The 11,524-nt window shown below is 34.3% G+C and overlaps 1 pseudogene; it reads right to left on the reverse strand.

The window, feature by feature from the left end:
* Nucleotides 1–6,846: 6,846 nt before the first annotated feature.
* LOC145285285 (U2 spliceosomal RNA) lies at nucleotides 6,847–7,016 on the reverse strand (annotated as a pseudogene).
* Between the last annotated feature and the right edge of the window lie 4,508 nt (nucleotides 7,017–11,524).

Genomic DNA, 11,524 nt, shown 5'->3' on the forward strand with positions numbered 1-11,524 from the left:
TGTCAAATCTCGAGTCTGTAAACCGAAAATTGACAGAGTAATTTGGTAGGAAAATGTACACACAAAGACAGACAGACACACACACACACACACACACACACATTTTCACTTTTGTAGATACTAGCAGTTCAGCCCGACTTTGTGCGGGTCCTATGTAGTGTTCATAACTTTCCCTACGTGTGAGACTAAAATTTGTCTGAGAAATTTCGAAGAGACCGGAGAGGTCAATTTTTTTAAAACTTTGATCCCAATTTTGACGCTTTAACATTTTATGCTTGGGCTCAAATCAAATTAAAATATTTGACGCATGTCCAAGTAAACTACATTAAAAATTTCAAGTGTTGAGACCCAAAATTGGCTGATGAGTTTGATAGAGTCTTAAAAGGTCAACTCTGTAAACTTTGACCTCTTGGCTGCAAAATTTTCGCCCTAAAATTGATTAAAAATCTGAATATCCTTTGACCCATTAACAACCAAATTTCTAACCGAAAACGGAGTAAAAAGATGTTCCTAAATCTCAATACCCCTTATGTCAAACCTTGAGTCTGTAGACCGAAAATTTAAAAAGTTATTTGATGTACACAAACAGACACACACATAAACACACATTTTGGCATACACGCACACGCAGACACACACACGCACACACACACACACACACACACACACACATATATATATATATATATATATATATATATATATATATATATATATACATATTACTCCAGGTTTATAAAAAAATATTCATGTGTGAGAGAAAATTTCTGATTGCCGATTCCGATTACTTGTCCCAACACTAATATCTATCTATCTATCTCTCTCTCTCTCTATATATATATATATATATATATATATATATATATATGTATATATATATATATATATAAGTAGGTTAACTGTTGTAGTCCGATCGAAAATAACGCTCTAGTATTATATTTTGATTCATGCAGAGTTTGTAATAATTCTCATAGAATCAATACTCTATTGATTCCTATATTATAACTACGATGTATTAAAATTTAAACGTAAAAATTTACTTGCGTGCCATCAGTTAAAATCAAAATGTAAATATATCGCTCTTCAGCCTAATTCATTTTAAAAAGAAATTACAAAATGCTACATTGTTTAACCTACAAATTGTAATTAACGCAAAAAAAAAGAAAAGATCGCGTGCAACCGACTTATGCCAGGCCACGGTGCATTTTCCTTTTTTAATTCCTTCTATTTGGTTGAAATTTTATAGCAATATTTAATAATTGCTTAAAAATGAAATTTTTGATTGGTTGAATTGTTGTACCAAAGTGAAATGACTGCTTAAGAATGAAAATTGATAGAGTGTTAAATATTTTTGCATATGAATAATCTGGACTTTTGTTAATAAATATTTTTGACTGGATATATCCTCATGCTCGTTTGATATTTAGATAGATAGTATCCATATAATAATGGAGTGTGAATTCCATTCAAATTAACTTGATATTTATTGAGAAATACGAAAAAATATAATGCACCAAATACTTTTGCTACGCAATATATATATATATACATATATATATATATATATATATATATATATATATTCTAATTGTTGAGAATTTTAAAGTTTAAATAGAAAGTCGGTCACGTAAGCTCGCATGCATAGATCATGATGTTATAATCATTAGATCAATAGGGCCAGATATTAAGACATTAAAAAAAATGTTAAAATTTCAACAATATTTCTCGCGGTTGAGATCAACCTTGCGATTCGTTACTTGCTAACGGAGTCAGAGATGGCTTCTTGGCCAGGTTCGAATATCCCAACCGGGAGTAATCGGGTCTCCCTGCATTGATGATTCACGAAAGGATAAAACTCTTGTATCTGTAGGTAATTAAAATTATTTTATATATATCTATTTATTTGTGTGTGCATGTGGATATTTTTAATTATAAATGCTACTATATTATATGCTATATAAATATGAGAACTTTGCTAGAAATATTTTCTTAAGATTTTACTTTGATTTAAACAGTTTAATTTCACAAATGTTTTGGCATGTTTTAGACACACGAAGCGTTTTAAATCATACGCTTTGATGATCATACGATCAGAGTTGGTTTTTGATAGCACTGTCCCGGACAACCTGTTATATCAATTTTACTTGATTGTTACGAATTTGACATCAAAATAATTATCACGTTACTTTAAGTTTGTATCATCCGCCTGTCAAATTTTTATGTATATAAAATTAGATATGACTATATGTTCATATATTTTTCCTTATAGGATTCACTCTTAAAGTGATTAACGAATAATTTAGAATTTTCGAACATATCTTCTAGGTTTAAGTATGTGTAATGTGGGATATATTTATTTTTAGGTAAAATGTAGAAGGGATGAAAACCTTCATTATGATTCAGATATCTCAGATCTTTGTGAAATCTTAACAGTATATAACAGATATGAATACTCTTCAAATTACTGTTTCCTTGGCGTATTTTAAAGGATTCCGGGTGCATAGTATGGACTTTACCTCTTATATGTCAATCATTAAAAACTTGCATTAAATTGTATCCATAATTATTAGACTCAAATTAAATTTCTTCAGAAGACCTCTTCCAGAAAATGAATTTTGGTCAAAGTTTCAATAAAAATTACAGACGTGAAGGATAGTTGCATTATATGATAATTTTAATATTAGCAAGGAGACATAGATTTGCTAAAAAAATATTCGATTTCGTGAATTATTTTATTACTTCTGGGGCAACTATTCTGTAAATTTTATATAAAATAAACAATAGCAAATCAACATATCACTTATCGATATACAATGCAATGCCCCATTTTGTAAGTATATTAAAATTTATTTGCATCATCAAATTTATATGCGGCATAATCTCATTAAGTCACCCAAGTTTAGCGACATTGAACTTTGCCAGAACCAATTCGGCAACAATTATCAAATAATAAACGCTGTTTAAATTCAGATAAGTGAGTATGTATAATATCTCATGGAGAAACACCTCTGAATTGCAGATGTCCAGGACACGCTTTGGCAAGGTTTAGAACCTGATAGTTTTCCTTTGATATTTCCGAAGGATACCATCAGAGGAGCGCTAGAGTTCTTCAGTAGTTTACTAATCAAATTGAAAAGAGGGAGACCGTTGACCCTGTACGGCAATCTTCTTTCAACGATGTCACAAATAAAACACCCTTTTTCCAATTTGTCATGAGCAAGCACGGAAGTCGTACGGCTCAGAAAACTCTCACGAAAATGTTCATGTCAGTACACAATGTTTAACCAGAGACAGTAAATATACAATAATCAACTAGTTTTGTAACGGTTATATTAGCTAGTATATATATTCATGAATTCGAATATCAAATGTGTATTTTTACTTCCTAATTATTCCCACATTTGTACATGAATTTATAATAATCATTAGTTCTAGCAGAAAAAAAATATGCTCACACAGATATATACATTTGTATATGAATTTATAATAATCATTAGTTCTAGCAGAAAAAAAATATGCTCACACAGATATATACATTTGTACATGAATTTATAATAATCATTAGTTCTAGCAGAAAAAAAATATGCTCACACAGATATATACACGAATGCATTTGTTTTAACATGTGCGATATAATTTTGGGCCCGTGTGTACATATGTTTTAATCGGGATATCTACGTAGTACATACATTTGTGTCTACAGGCTGATATCTGCATTTTAGAAATAGAATCTCAAACTTCCCCTTCTCTTCGCCCCGTTCGACACCCTCTAATCAGCCAATCGTACAAGCTGAGATTCCTTTTGCTGATACACCGTATCAATGCGAGGAGAGAAAGAGAGATCGATCCCCGCTTCCCTCAAACCCCTCTTCTTAATGCCGGCAGTGGTGAGTAGAAAGAGGAGGTAAAAGGAAGTTGTGTGGCACTGACGTCACTTCCTTTTGCTGATGTATCGCAAAGAAACGCTTTTTTTTTTCGCGTACAAAGCCCCAATGCGCATGCTCCGGCGCCGGACGCACAGGCATCAACGAATGATCTGATATCGCATCATCGATACAGTCAAATCGAATTCCACTTATATTCAAAAACCGGTTATCGGTTTCAATCTTCGATTACCATCCAACCTCTTCGAATTTGTCTACTTTCTCTTCTGTACTTTTTCCCCTTCTTTCTTTCGATCGATTGCATGTTTCGTTGTCTTGTTTTACATACGTCTTCTCATCTGTATGGCAGGCCTTATCGACTTGTACTGTCATGCTACTGTTTATAAAAGCATTTTCATTGTTAAACTCGTATGTTGAACAGGCGCATCTTTTTAGGCGAATCTAATTCTTTCTAACGGTATGTGCGTTCCGTCAATTTGTACGTCGAAATACTATATTCCTTTGTCCCTCACGTTTAAGTAGTATTTTACTTGCTAAATGGCAGTTTCAATGGACGTGACTTATTGTAGTTGCGTCTAAACGTCTATAAAAATCTCTGCCTGCTACGATGTTTGAACAGGCATTTATTTTAGATGCGTACATGAAATTCAATAATAAACTGAAACCGTCGATTGTCCGATCGCGCTTGAGCTAGAGATATCATTTCTGTCTGTTTGTCGCGCTTATATTTTAAAATCACAAGTTTTAAATGAAAATCGCCCCAGCCAAGCCTTGCAGCCACTTAATGTAAGGCGCTAACGAGAACTAAAGATGATTATCGCAAAGACAGGTGTCTATTGATGTTATTCTTGATAAAATAAAGTTAAATGAAAAGAGAAAGCAGTCAGAAGAGGAGTTTCACACAAGCCTCGATTCTTAAAAAAAAGAAGCTACTGGAATAGGAATGTGTATAAAAATAAGGTATCAAAGCAGCGAATTGATGAAGACACAAGACTAACGAGTCAAACGTGTGGAAATAGAAGAAAGAAAGAATAGATGGGAAAATTCTGAAGAACACAAGTCATAATAGTATTTATTGAAAATACTTAGTCAAGCAACCTAAATTTTGTGAGATAAAGGTTGAAGAGAAGAAAAAATGTGCAGATTAATCTGAAAAATTCTTGTAATTTTTCAGATGAGGATTCATAATTCGTATTATGTAGATTATTCGGACTACTGTTCTCAACACACACACACACACACACACACACACACACACACACACACACACACACACACACACACATATATATAAGATTGTTTATTTATTTATTTTTATAAGCTGTTCTGTGGTGCTTTTTTTCTTTAAAGGGACAGGTTATCTGCTCTTTGTTATTGTTCTTGTCGCCTCTACATTTCTGGGGACGTATTATTTGTAGTTAATTTATTATTTAAATATTTATTTAAATATCTTCTACGTGCACAAAATGAAGTTATCTATAGACATGACATGTTTCGAAGTTTCACTTCTCGTCAGTATAGCTAAACATATTGAGACTCGAATTCACTCGATACGTAGTGAGTTCGAGTCTCAATAAGTTTAGCTATACTGACGAGAAGTGAAACTTCGAAACATGTCATGTCTATAGATAACTTCATTTTATGCACGTAGAAGATATTTAAATAAATATTTAAATAATAAATTATATATATATATATACATGTGTGTGTGTATGTGTGTGTGTGTGTGTGTGTGTGTATTCACCTGTAGTATTAAATAGTCATGTATAGATACACAGTAGTAATATTGTAGGAATAAGCACAAAAATATGCTTAGGGCTTCCAAAATTCATTTTCGAATTGTTCACAAAATATTTGATAAAATTCAGTAGTAAATTAGATTCTTCTGGGGGATGAAGTTTCCACTCTCATAATAAGCGACACTTTCAAAATACTAATGCGTATTACTTAGGACGTCTGTCTATTTTTTTTCTTTTTTGCACAGTGATCACCACTTATCTACGCCCGGAAGCCACTCAAGGATAAGGGTTATTGCAAGTACATTACGTTAGTGTGGAGATTTGATGAAGTGTTTACTTAAGGGGGCGGTTTATTAGGAATTTGTTAACGTTGGACTTGAACACATCCAAGTTGTAGTCCGGTGGGAAGCAGGCAGACGGAACAGAGTTCCACAGGCGTGCAGTTCTAAGAAAGAAGCTTTATTCATGGAATCCGCGTTTTGATTTAGGCACAGATATAGAGTGGGGGAAATATTTCACAGTGGATTCAGCTAGACGGGTGTTTTTCGTGAAAGACTGACGAGGGGGGACCAGCGATTGGAGTTCAGACGAGCATCTGCCATGGAAATAACGATAAAACAAGGATAGGCTCGCAACGTCTCTTCTGTGAAAGAGAGGTTGCAGGGTAGAGAAAAAGACATCCCCCACTAAGCCACGAAGTCTATTTTGTACTCTGTCAAGGCAGGATAGGCTGTTTTTAGCAGCTCCTGCCCAGATATGGTAACAGTATTCAATCCTTGGACGTACTTGGCTTTTATATAGATAGAGAATTGAATCAGTAGTGAGATATCTTCTGGAGCGGTAGAAGGATCCCACCATCTTTCCTGCGACCTTGGCAACAGACTTGATGTACGTGTTCCATTTCAGATCAGGAGTAAAATTCAAACCCAGAAGCTTGTCAAAACACGGAGCCTCACCCAGACGAAAGCAGCCCATCTTCCCCCACTGAACCACGCGCTCGAGATCAGAGGAGAGAGAATCAGAGAGAACTTTGTCATTTACAGCCTTTGATGTGTTGCCGTAGATGGTCGTGTCATCAGCATTCAGGATTGATGGAACAAGATCTATCCCGTGGATTAAATAAAACATACGATTTATAATTACGTGCTGGTGGCCGAGTTTGTTAGACATATTTGCATGTTAGACATATTTGCATGTTCGACAAGGTACATCTGAAGAAGATCAGAGGTTACATCCGCCGAAACGTTGAGACTGACTTGTAAAGTGGGTGATCATTTTACATTAAATTAATACAGAAAAGTGATCCCCCTCTTTATATCACAAAGTTACAAACATAAGTACAGTAAGAACAGATACTACACTTTGACCTTGGCCAAAAGGCCAAGAAAGGGGTATTTATTTGCTCCCCCACCGAGCAAATTATGCACAAGGCCGATTTTTAATGTGAGGAGTGAAGTGAAAAAGGGGGACCAACTCCCCGGGGAGTAGGGGAGCTGGATAGTGACAATTGGTATGACGAGTTGCCCCTACATTGGCCAAGGTCTTATATGTGGGGCTGCGCCCACGTATGGTCTTTACCTCCAGTATCTGCCGCAACAGATACTAGACTTTGATCTTGGCCAAAAGGCCAAGAAAAGCTTAAAACGCTAAGAACAGCATCTATTAACAACAGACCTTTGATCGTAACCAAAAAGGCCAAGCACAAAAGTGTTACGGATAGATTGACAGACCGACCGACCGACCGACCGACCGACCGACGGGCTGATGAAGTGACTTATAGAGTCGCTTGCACGTGACTAAAAAGCATAAAAATGTAAACCGTATTACAGTGCATGCCTTTAAACACGTGTATAATGTTTGACGTCCACCGGTAAAGTTTACCATACCATTTTTATTGGTTCGCCACATTTAACATAGCATGTCGTATCATATGCCTTCGAGTATTAGAGTAAGAGACTCCGTCTATTGGACGATCTTACGCGCCTCATTTATGCATAGCATTTTTATTGTTCTTTCTCGAATTGAAATAGAATTTTCACAGATTACCAGGCAGATTAAATGGACGTACTTTAAGAAACTTCCCTTTTCATACCTGCTTTCTGACATTCTCTCTGCTTTCTTTAATATTTTAGTTATTTGAAATGATTTTTTTAATTCGTTAATATATTCGTTTTTCTGTTTTATTTCCTTCAAGTTGACTAGATTTTCTTTTATTCTGTCAGTTTTATTTATTTTTCTTTTAATTTTATTTGTTACAAACAATTTGGACTATATACACAGGGACACTATGTAAGGAGTTGAGCAGCGAAATGTGCGTTTCCATTGCATTCATCTTCTGTATATTAGTATGGTGTGGGTAGCAAGAAACAGGGAGCTATTCTAAAATCTAACAATCCGACGGAGTAGTCTCTCTATATATATGTATATATATATATATATATATATATATATATATATATATATATATATATATATATATATATTCTAATTCTACATACAACATGTGACCACATGTGCTTTTACTTTGCCCTCATCAGCCGCTAACCACAGGTGATGACACAGTTTCGGTGGCTAAAGCGGGACTGCCACACCTGGCGCCACCAGCAGCTATTGCTGCTGGGCAAAGCAATAAATAGGATTAAAAAAAAATACCTGGCATATTCAAGCAGAGGAAAAACACTGTTTTTAACTTTTTTCATTTTTAACTTTTTAATTTTAATTTCAATTTATTTATTTTTCTCTTTAATTTTCCTTTTTTTCCTTCCTTTTCCCTCCTTTTCTTTCCTTTTTACTTCTCCCCCTTATATATATATATATGTATGTATGTATGTATATATATATATATATATATATATATATATATATATATATGTATGTATGTATATATACACGTATATATATATATAACATATATACATATACATATATGTGTGTATATATATATGTGTATATATATGTATGTATATATATGTCTGTGTATGTACATATGTATATATATGCGGCGTATATATATGTATATATGTGTATATATGTGTATGTATGTAAATATATGTATATATGTATATATATGCATATGTGTATATATATGTATATATATATGTGTAGATGTATGTATATATATATATGTGTATATATATGTGTGTATATATGTATATATACATGTATATATATGCATATCTGTATATATATGTATATGTATGTATATATATATATATATATATATATATATATATATATATGGACTTCTCCGTCGATTTCGACATATTAGGTTTGTTACAACAACTAATCAATCCACACAGATGATTTCTTTATAAAAGTGAAATTTCGTGTAGAACTAATCAAATCTTTTGGAATTACTGCAATTCGTTGTCGACAGAGATGACTGCCAAAAGCCAGAACATACATTAGGCTGCAGGTTTTTACATCGGCGTTTCCTTCTCCAAGATGCATGTTAAAAGAAAGGGTGCATCTTTCCCTGAAAATTAATGCGCCTCAGATACCACCCGGAAACTCGGCGCGGTACATTAAGCTAATAGCCTTCTCAAATGATTACCTTTCTAGTACTAAACTGGGTTATCGTTGCTTAACTTCGGTGATCTGGCGAGAACTGGTGTATCAACGAGCTGTTGTCGTATATATAAGATGATTGCAACGTCTTGTCAGACGAGTTCCACACCCTCAGACACTTAAAGTCTATGAGCCCAAAAATGACTTCCATCGCCACAGGACCATTTACATAGACAAATGCCTGCGGGAGTATCTGTACACAGATGATGTTACAGAGTCTTTGCTTTGTACGACAGCTATGTCTCTCTCTCGGTTCAAAATGTTAAGATCTAGCAACAAGCAAGATTAAGATAGCCCGCAACAAGTTAAACTGCAGACCAACTTAATGCGGGTAGTGGTCTCCCGCTTTATTTTTTTTTAAATCAGAGATTTGCTTCTCCTAGTTGACCGTTGACCGCGAAAAAGGGTTCATTCGCTCTTTGGAAGGTCTTGTTTTTAATCCTTCAGGGAGACTAGCCAACCTCCTCACCAAACAAGTCTGGTGGGGGAACCAATTTAGTCGCTGGTGACCCGACCATGAGGCAGGTAGTACTGGGTTACATGGTACCAGTAGCATATAACATGACCTAACATATATATATATATATATATATATATATATATATACATATATATATATATATATACAGACATACATATACACTTGTGCCCGATATTATTCATACCCCCCTTGAAAATTGAGTTTATTAGGTGTAACTTTGTAAGAATTTATTGTTTACGTCCATATTGATACATATTCTTAATAAACCTCTTCTGATCATTTTCGTCATTTTAAAATCTCGGGATACTTGTAATAAAAGAAATATACAGCTATTTATAAAATCTGCAATGTTCAAAAATAATCATACCCCCTTATTTTTTCAGTATTAATCGAGTTTCTGACTGTTTGTTTCCTGTTTGATTCTTATTTTGAATGCTTTTATACAACCTTTTATTAATTTCATTTCGTTTTTTGCATTTTTCAGAAATTAAAATGATATCAACCGAAAACCAATAAAAGAATAAAAATTATTAGAATGGGGAAGAAAAAAGAGCTTAGTAATGATCTTAGGACTAAAATTGTGAATTCACATAAGGATGGTTTAGGTTACAAGTCAATTTCCAAGACATTTGATGTCCCTACAGCAACAGTACAGAGCATCATCAAAAAATTCCAGAGCCACCACACAACAAACAACTTGATTGGTAGAGGAAGGAAAAGGAAACTGTCTGCTAGAGCCACCAGGAATATTGTAAGAAGTGTTAATGCAAATCCAACCACCACTACTAAGGACATTTTAGAAAATCTGGAGTCTTCTGGCATAAAAATATAAAGGCAAACATTGCAAAGGACTCTGAATGAAAGTGGTCTTAAAGGAATAAGACCAAGAAGGACTCCATTGCACACCGGAAAACACCTTGCAGCACGTCTAAAGTTTGCTAGGGCCGATGTGAATTCTCCAGAGTCCGTTTTCTCAAGTATTTTGTGGACTGACGAAACAAAAATTGAATTGTTTGGCCATATGGATGCTTCTTACGTTTGGAGGAAGAAAGGAGAAGCTTACAACCCAAAGAACACCATACCCACGGTGAAACATGGTGGTGGTAACCTAATGTTTTGGGGCTCCTTTTCGGCTAGTGGTCCAGGTAGTTTGGTCAAGATAGATGGAACCATGAAGAAGGAGCAATATTTGGAAAAACATTAGACAGGATGCGGAGAAGCTCCATTTAGAACCAAACTGGGTCCTTCAACAGGATAATGATCCAAAACATACTGCCAAAATAGTCAAGAAATGGTTTGAGGATAATCAAATTAATGTTTTGGAATGGCCTAGCCAGAGTCCCGACCTGAACCCTATCGAAAACCTCTGGCACATATTGAAAACTGAGGTTAAAAAGCGGAAACCTAGAAATTTGAGGGATTTGGAGAACTACTGCATTGAAGAATGGTAAAAAATCAGTGTTGATGCTTGTAAAAACCTTGTTGATAAATATCCAAAACGGTTACAGGCAGTTATTAAGAATAAAGGGCATGCTATTGACTATTAGTAAGAGAGGTATGAATAATTTTGAACTAGTGCCATTATTGTCTTTCTTTGTATAATGTTTCAAACTTGCATAATTTATTTATTTGTTGAGTTTAAATTAAATGCTTATGCTTGATTTATTGTTTGAAATCCCTTTAATATTGTCTACCTTCTGGTTTGAGCAATATTCTTATAGAAATCTCAAAGATCCGAGGGGTATGAATAATATCGGGCACAAGTGTATATACGTATATATATGATAACTTCATTTAATCACATAAATTAATATAAGAAGGTATAATTTTATGCGTAAACTTTATTTTTTACT

The sequence above is a fragment of the Euprymna scolopes genome, chromosome 9 (assembly GCF_053919585.1).
Source record: "Euprymna scolopes isolate OS-2025 chromosome 9, ASM5391958v1, whole genome shotgun sequence".
Lineage (NCBI taxonomy): Eukaryota > Metazoa > Mollusca > Cephalopoda > Sepiida > Sepiolidae > Euprymna > Euprymna scolopes.